This window comes from Tachyglossus aculeatus, chromosome 14 (genome assembly GCF_015852505.1).
Source record: "Tachyglossus aculeatus isolate mTacAcu1 chromosome 14, mTacAcu1.pri, whole genome shotgun sequence".
Classification (NCBI taxonomy): Eukaryota; Metazoa; Chordata; class Mammalia; order Monotremata; family Tachyglossidae; genus Tachyglossus; species Tachyglossus aculeatus.
In genome coordinates, this window is record NC_052079.1 from 47,064,288 (window position 1) to 47,073,739 (window position 9,452).

Genomic DNA, 9,452 nt, shown 5'->3' on the forward strand with positions numbered 1-9,452 from the left:
AGAAGGAAAAAGCCAGAATTGAATAAAAGCACCACCCAGAAATAGAGCATTCAATAGAATACTGAAGAAGCAGAGCATACTGAGAGAATACTTAGAGAAGCAGCGTGGCTCAGTGGAAGGAGCCCGGGCTTTGGAGTCAGAGGTCATGGGTTCAAATCCTGGCTTCACCACTTGTCAGCTGTGTGACTTTGGGCAAGTCACTTCATTTCTCTGTGCCTCAGTTACCTCATCTGTAAAGTGGGGATTAAGACTGTGAGCTCCCCTGTGGGTCAACCTGATCACCTTGTAACCTCCCCAGCGCTTAGAACAGTGCTTTGCACATAGTAAGCACTTAACAAATGCCATCATTATTATTATACTGCTTCAAGAGAAAGAAGGATGAGCCAGGATTGAATAAAAACACTCTCACCGAAGAGATCCGGAATAATTTAAGAAGTCTGAACATCAACACCCAGCTAAAGCCTGCAGATTATCAACCCATCAATGTTTCTTACTGAGTGCTTTTTGTGTGAACTAAACACTCGGAAAAGCCCAATTCAACAGAGTTGAGAGATACCATCCCTGCCCACCAGGACCTTCCAGTCTACAGAGGAAAACAGACATTAAAATAGACTAGGGATAGTTTCAAAATTCAATACCCATCAGTGGCATTTATTGAGCATTTACTATGTGCAGAGCACTGCACTGAATGCCTGGGAGAGTACAATACAGCAGAATTAGCAGTCAGGTTCCCTGCCCATAACAAGCTCACAGTCTAGAGGAGGAAAGGGTGGAAGGATGGGGAACTAGTAGAGCAAATTGGAGGGAGAGATTGAAATTACAGAGAGTTCAGAAAAAAGATAAAGGATAGACGAAACCGATGAAAAGACTCCAGGGACAGACAAATTAGGAGAATTAAAAGGCTGTAATGGGTATACAGAGGAAGAATCTGAGCTACTAGCAGAGGGGGAGCTTCACTACCATCACTGAACAAGTGGATAGAAGAACTGGAATAAAAACTTGGGAAAATGGACTGCCTGGCCAGGTTGGGGATCTCTCTATAAAAGCATACTGGTTCTGTAAGGACTGAACTGATCCCAAGCACTCCAGATTTTCCAAGCAGAGTGTGGAATTCTGAGCCAAATAATTCTCGTCAAAGTCAACAAAAAGTCGATCGAAAAAATGTAGGAAGCACTTAACAAACCCTAATTAATCCCCACATCGCTTCTGTGAAGGATGGAGATAAGTGTTCTTATCCCTAGTTGACAAACAGGGAAACGGGGAGATTAAAAGGCCTGCTGATGGTCATGGATCATGTCAACAGTGCAGGCGGGATTAGATCCTTAAATCTCCGGATGCCCGATCTTTGCGGGTGGAGGGAAGAGTCTGACAGAACTGGCACTGCCTTGGGTGGAGCGGGGCTCTGGGGATGTTGGGTAATTAGGCCTCTTTCCTGGAATGGATCCTCCTCTAGTCATCTGGATCCTGGGAAAAACTCTCATCTGGGTGAGTCTCTTACAGGAGAAGCCGCATGGTGTAATGGATAAAACACTGGCCTAAGAGTTAGAAGGTTGTGGGTTCTAATCCCAGCTCTGCCATTTAATAATAATTATAATCATTGTTATTATGGTATTTGTCAAGGGCTTACTATGTGCCAGGCACTGTACTAAGCGCTGGGGTGGATATGTTTATTTAAATGTGCAGCCTTAACTCTGGACTACTGGAGCACTTATTTTGTGGAGTTGATTGAATTTAATGTGACTATAATAATAATAACTATGGTATTTGTTAAGTACTTACTATGTGCCAAACACTGTTCTATCAGAACAGGGGGTATCAGAGTCTACAAACTCTCTTATAGTGTAGTCTCCCAAGCACATAGTCATTGTTTTGCACACAGTAGCCACTCAATAAATACTACTGACTGCTAGAGAAGTAAAGAGACCTGCCCAAGGTCACTCGGCCGACAAGTGGTGGAGCCGGAATTCGCACCCTTGTCCTTCTGACTGCCAGGCCTGTCCTCCATCCATTCGCACCCCGTGTTTATCCCAAACACAGAGTGGAAACACGTGTTATGGGAGAGCAGGCAGAATCAATAATGAACAAGAGGAAAACAAATTCCGTGAGTGTGTATTTCATTTTGTCAGACACGCTCTGTTAGTTGCAGAAGCCTTGGTTAATGCAATATTCAGATCCTAAATTAAAATACCCAAGCCAGGAAACATAAAAGTTGAGGTACTTACAGCAACGTTTAATGCATGAACTGTTTTTCCTGGAATCAAGATTTTGAATCTCCTCCAGTAGGTTGTAAGCTCCTTTAGGGCAGGGATGGTGTCTAACAACTCTATTGTATTGTACTCTCCCAAGCTCTGATTACAATAACTGTTCAATAAATACCACTGATTCACTGATTTAAGCCCCTTGTGGGTAGGGAACATATTCACCAACTCGGTTATACCGTACTCTCCCAAGCACTTAGTAAAGTGTTCACAGTAAGTGCTCAATAAATCCTATTGATTACTAATTAAGTGCAGTTAACTTGCCAGTGAGCTGGAAACAAGGCCAGAGAAATCATCTCTAACTGTGCTTTTGTGCTGGAGAGGAGTGGGAGAGGGTGATCTCAGCGGGGCTGTGACTGGAAGTAGAGAAGTGGTTAGGGTTAGTTGTTTGTGGGGTGGAGAAGAGAGACCCTCTCAACACATGACCTAAGGTAGCCTTCCTTATGAGTTCACATAAGCTCATCTCTAGACTGTAAGCTCTTTGTGGGTGGGCAATGTGTCTGTTTATTGTTATACTGTACTCTCCCGGCCCCTCCCAAGCTTGGCACATAGTAAGCACTTAACGAATATCATTATTATTAGTTCTCTGTTGTGTGAACGTGGATAAGACCCTTAATTTCTCTATGCCTCACTAGGTTTCCTCATCTGTAAAATAAGGATTAAGACTGTAAGCCCCATGTGGGATATGGACTGTGTCCAACCTGATTATCTCCTTTCTACCCCAGCGCTTAGCACAGTGCCTGGCATTCAGTAGGCACTTAACAAATACCATCAAGAAGGGGTGATGTCTGCAACCTCCAAACCTGTGATTCTATGGCTTATGCTGGAGACTTGGGGGTGGGGGAAAGGGGGGCTCAGGATGACGCGAAGAGTCGTCTCTCTTCCAGCGGGGGAGACCCTTTGCCCTCAGGAAACACAGACTGGAGAACCGGGGTCACTGTTTCTGGAAAGCTTTCTAAAACCTTAACTTTTAATTGCCTAAAGAAACCCCTGCCCCCCGGAGGAAATCCAATCTAGCTTCACGATTCACCTAGGAAGACAACTTATCTTGAACATGCATATTGTGAACCAGTAAGCAAATTTCCCTCCAAACAACTTAAGAAGTTCAAAACAATCGGCTGAAAAACTCTCCAAAAGATGAAAAGCTACCAGTCTCCAGGACAAAAAAAACATCCTGGGAGAACCGTAGAGGGAAATAAAGCTGAGAAGGAATTAACAGACAGAGGTTAATTTGATTCCTCCCACCCTGATTCCTCAGAGAGGAAAGAATAGCTGACATGCAGCTTCTTCTGAAAACTGAAGGGAGGGGTAGATGAGCTGGACAAGTTCTCCCGAGACTTTCGATTAGCTAGTGGCAGTAGGGTTGGTTCAGTGAAATCCGATCTAAATCAATGGTATTTATTGAATTCATTCGATCATATTTATTGAACGCTTACTGTGTGCAGAGCACTGTACTAAGCGCTTGGGAATTCCAAGTTGGCAACGTATAGAGGCGGTCCCTACCCACAATGGGTTCACAGTCTAGAAGGGGGAGACAGACAACGAAACAAAACAGACAACTTCTGTAACATATCTTCTAGACCGTGAGCCCACTGTTGGGTAGGGACTGTCTCTATATGTTGCCAACTTGTACTTCCCAAGCACTTAGTACAGTGCTCTGCGCACAGTAAGCGCTCAATAAATACAATTGATTGATTGATATCTGTAATTTTACTTATTTATATTAAGGTCTGTCTCTCCCTCTGGTCTGGGAGCTGATGGTGGCCAGGGAATGTGTCTGTTGCACTCTCCCAAGCGTTTAGTACAGCGCTATGCACGCAGAAAGCGCCCAATAACTATGATTGACTATTTGATTCCTTCGAACAACCAGTGGTATTTATTGAGCACTTACTGTATGCACAGTACTATACTAAGCACTTGGGAGAGTACAGTAGATAGAGTTGGACCAATGATCTTACTCCGTATCTATTGTATATTTGGCAATTCATTTCTACTGCCCCGACCGCATTAGATTGTAAGCTCCTTGTAGGTTTATCTTATTTTTGTTGCAAATTTCCATGCACCCTTGCACACAGAAGGGTCTCAATCACTGCCACTGATATTAATCCCCTGGAATGTGAGGGAATGGAATCTGAAGCTCAGCTCTGATCACAAAGCACCTCGCGGCTTAAGCCTGGATTGTCCCAGTGCTTATCTTGTGATGTTATTCTAAAACACACCTGAACTTGTGGCAAAAAGGAAAGGAAACAGAGAATAATCTCAACCCAGAGAGCCCCTGCTTAACTTTAAAGCAAAAGCAAAGAAATTCAAGCTGATTTATGTCATAATTTGAAAATCAAAATTGCCTTCAGGCTTTACGGCTTGTTTGCCAAGTTTCACCCTAGAGTGAATCATTAAAGCTGAGTTATAAACCCTCTGAAAAGCAGGGGTTGTCCTAATGGGAGCACTCAGAAGTCATTAAGTACAGCATTGGTTGTGGCAGCTTTGGAATCAAATGTTCCTAACACCTAGATCAACTTTCAGAGGGCCCTTTAGTGAGAAGCAGCAAGGCCTACTGGATAAAGCAGAGCCTGGGAGTCAGAAGGACCCGGGTTCTAATTCTGGCTCCACCACTGGTCTGTTGTGTGACCCTGGGTAAGTCACTTCACTTCTCTGTGCTCAGCTACCTCATCTGTAAAATGAGGGTTAAGATTGTGAGCCCCACGTGGGACAGGGAATGGGTCCAACCCGGTTTGTTTGTATCCACCCTGGAGGTTAATACAGTGCCTGACACATAGTAAGTGCTTAGTAAATACCACTATTAGGCATATCTGGTAATATCACGCATTACCAGATGGGACCCCAGATGGGACCCAGCTCTCCCTAGGATGGGGAGACAGGATAATTAATAATAATAATAATAATAATAATAATAATAATGGCATTTGTTAAGCACTTACTATGTGCCAAGCACTGTTCTAAGCGCTGGGATAGATACAAGGTCATCAGGTTGTCCCACGTGGGGTTCACAGTCTTCAGCCCCATTTTACAGATGAGGTAACTGAGGCACAGAGAAGTCAAGTGACTTGCCCAAGTCACACAGCAGACATGTGGCAGAGCTGGGATTTGAACCCAGGACCTCTGACTCCAAAGCCCGGGCTCTGTCCACTGAGCCACGCTGCTTCTCTGTACTTCAATATTAATCTTGCCTGTTTACTTGTTTGGATACCTGTCTCCCCCCTTCTAGACTGTGAGCCCGTTGTGGGCAGGGATTGACTCTATTTGTTGCTGAATTGTACTTTCCAAGCACTTAATACAGTTCTCTGCACACAGCAAGCACTCAAGAAATACGATTGATTGATTGATTGATTGAATGAATGAATGAATGAATGATTTGAATGAGGCACAATAAAGATCTCTAGAAAGGTGAATGAGGGCAGTGGAAAGAGCCCGGACTTGGGAGCCAGAGGTCATGGGTTCTAATCCCAGCTCTTCCCCTTGTCAGCTGTGTGACTTTGGGCAAGTCACTTAACTTCTCTGAGCCTCAGTTCCCTCATCTGTAAAATGGGGATTAAGACTGTGAGCCCTACGTGGGATGACCTGATCACCTTGTATCCCCCCCCAGTGTTTAGAACAGTGCTTTGCACATAGTAAGCGCTTAGCAAATGCCATCATCATTATTATTATTATTCACTTAGTGACAGTGGAGAATATGAATATTATGGCATTTGGGTTTGGGTCTTTTTTTTAACGGTACCATCAGTTTTAAAGCACTCAATGACCTAGCCCACCCCCTGCCTTAACCTCCCTGATTTCCTACGACACTCTACCTCGCCCGCTCTGCTCCTCTAATGTCAATCTACTCACTGTACCTTGATCTTGACTATCTTGTCACTGACCCCTCGCCCACGTCCTGTCTCTAACCTCGAATGCCTGCCCTCTTCATATCCAACAGATGATTACACTTCCCCACTTCAAAGCCTTATTCAAAACACATAATAATAATAATAAAAATGGCATTTATTAAGTGCTTACTATGTGCGAATCACTGTTCTAAGCACTGGGGAGGCTACAAGATGATCAAGTCGTCCCACTGGGGGCTCACAGTCTTTAATCCCCATTTTCCAGATGAGGGAACTGAGGCCCAGAGAAGTGAAGTGACTTGCCCAAAGTCACACAGCTAACAATTGGCAGAGTCGGGATTTGAATCCAAGACCTCTGACTCCAAAGCCTGGGCTCTTTCCACTGAGCCAAGCATCTCCTCCTAGAGGCCTTCCCTAACTAAGCCCTCATTTTCTCTTCTCCCACTCCCTTCTGCATCACCCTTGCACTTGGATTTGCACCTTTTCTTCACCCCTTCCTCAGCCCCACAGAACCTATGTACATATCTGTAATTTATTTATTTATATTAATGCCATCTCCCCCTCTAGGCTGTAAGCTTGTTGTGGAGAGGGAGCATATCTACCAACTCTGTTATATTATGCTCTCCCAAGTACTTAATACAGTACTCTGAACACAGTACGTGCTCAGTAGATACTCAGTGGTAGTAGTAGATATGATTGGTTGATTGTACTTCTGCTATACTTTCCTAGACTTTAGCACAGAGCATGGCACTCAGGGGAAATTAAATATTACTATTATTATTGCATTTGTCATTATGGAATGTTTCAAGTGGCATTTTAAGCACTGGGTAGAAATAAATTAATCGGGCCAGACACAGCATCGGTCCCACATTACTCACAGTGTAAGTCAGAAGAGAACGGGCATTGAATTCCCATTCTGCAGTTGAGGAAACTGAGGCTCAGAGAAGTTAAATGGCTTTCCCAAAGTCACACAGCAGACAACTGGCAGAGCCTGGATTAGAACCCAGGTCCTCTGATTCCCCTGCTCTGTGCTCTTTCCACTAGGCCATGCTGTTCTTCAATAAATCGTACTGCCACTACTATGGATTTCTTTCATGTTTATACTTATCAGGGTCAAGAGCCCTTTTAAGTGGATGAAAAGACCCCTCCCCCAGTGAATTAACATTTTGATCTTAATTCCTCTCTTGGAAATCCTGGGGCCTTTGCTGGAAAGCCTCCTGCCATCAGGTGGCTTTCTATTGTATTTAATATTTTGCATCCTTGTCCATGTTCAGAGACAGAATTGGGGATTCAGGATTACAAAAGCAATTGATGTTGCTATACAGGGCAGATTAATCCAACAAGAGTACTTACTGAACACTTGTTGAGAGAGTACAAATCAAGGGAGTTGATAGACACATTCGCTGCCCGCAAAAAAAAAAAAAAACTGCAGTCTAGAGGCCGGGACAGACATTAATATGAATTATGGATATGTACATAACTGCTGCGGGGCTGAGGGTGGGGTGATTATTAAGTGTGTGAAGGGTACTGATCCAACTGTATAAGCGATACAGAAGGGAGAGAGGAAGGGAGAGAGAGAGAGAGAGAGAGAGAGAGAGAGAGAGAAATGAGGGATAATTTGGGGGCTTTGCAGATGAGGAGAATGGTGGTCTGTCATGTATAAAGGGGGAGGGAGATGCAGGCCAGAGGGAGGATGAGGTCTGCAGTGAGATTCATTCATTCATTCAGTCATATTTATTGAGCACTTACTGCATGCAGAGCACTGTACTAAGCACTTAAGAGATAGATGAGATAGATGAGATTAAGGTACAGTGAATAGTTTGGCATTAAAGGAACAAATTGCGCCGGCAGAAATGTAGTAGGAAATCAGTTAGCTAAGGTAGAAGAGGGAGAGCTGATTGAGTATCTGAAAGAAGTTTCAGTTTGAAACGGACCTGGAGGTTCTTGAGGAGCGAGGAAACATGGGCTGCATAGTTGGGTTTGTTTGTTGTTTTTTTTTTCTTCAGAAAAATGATCCAGGCATCAGAGTGAAGGACTGAACTAGGGAGAGATAGGATGCAAGGAGGTCAGCAAGAAGGGTGACGAAGTAGCCAAGATGGGATAGGATGTGTTTAGAACAGCATGGTAGCGGTTTGGACGGAGAGGAAAGGGCAGTTTTTAGAAGCATCATGAAGGAAAAACCAACAGGATTTGGTGACCTAGATTTGGGTTTGGCATTAAGCAGTTGGCTTGCCCACGGAGTAACATGACCTAAATGAGAGATTCTGCTGAAAAATGATCTCCCCAAAGCACGCTTATTTGTCAATGCCTAACTGTATCTCTTGTGCCCCCTTAACCACTCTACATTTTCCAACGTGGGGTTGGTCTTCTGAACTCCCAAGACTAACCTCTGGAAACCCACACCCGGACACGGAGAGCAAAAGGCTACAACTAGATGGCAATTTCCAAAAATAAAGGCCAAAATTACCTTCTAAGTTCAAAAATTTATTGTGAAAGGTGAAATATCACAGCCTCAGAATGGGAGGGAAAGACAGGGAATAATAGGTACAATCATAGAGGACTTTCTCTAATAATCAGTTTAAGGCACACATATTGCCTGGCAACGCATTCAATTAAGGCCCTAAAATAAGTCCTTAATTTGGATTAATTGAACTGTTCTACTATACTAAATACCAGGAAATTATTCAAACCACATCCTAGAGATTTAGCAGCTTTATAATGAGCAAGGTACAGGTATTTTCAATCAACTGGCATATAAAATAACTGCTTAGTAACCCTTACTCCTCGATCTTACCATGTTTGTTACTTTAGTATTAGATTAATGCAGGTTAACAAAATACCGTTAATTAAATGAGATACATACATTTTTAAAAGTGGCGGAACCTGGACTCCCTATGTTTGTGGGAAGCAAAACCTTTAGTACTTCTCAAAGGTTTCTTTGTTTAATTATGTTTTGTTTTTCCAAAGAAAGCTGCATCTAAGTTTTCATTATTTACCCAGGAGAGAAAGATGGAGAATGTTGTTCTTATGACTTGACACATATTTGCATTAAAAGAATAAGGAGTGTTACCAGTGATGTCCAGAAAAATTGATGCAGAAAAAAATAATTTTCCCAGTACCCCATCACTGGTGGCTTCCTATCATCTATCTGAGAAGCAATGAGTCCTAGTGGACAGAGTACAGGCCTGGGGATCAGAGGATCTGGGTTCTAATCCTGGCTCTGACACCTACGCATCAAGCAAAAACTCCTCACTCTCGACTTCAAGGCTGTCCATCCCCTCGCCCCCTCCTATCTCACCTCCCTTCTCTCCTTCTCCAGCCCAGCCCGCACCCTCCGCTCCTCTGCCGCTGC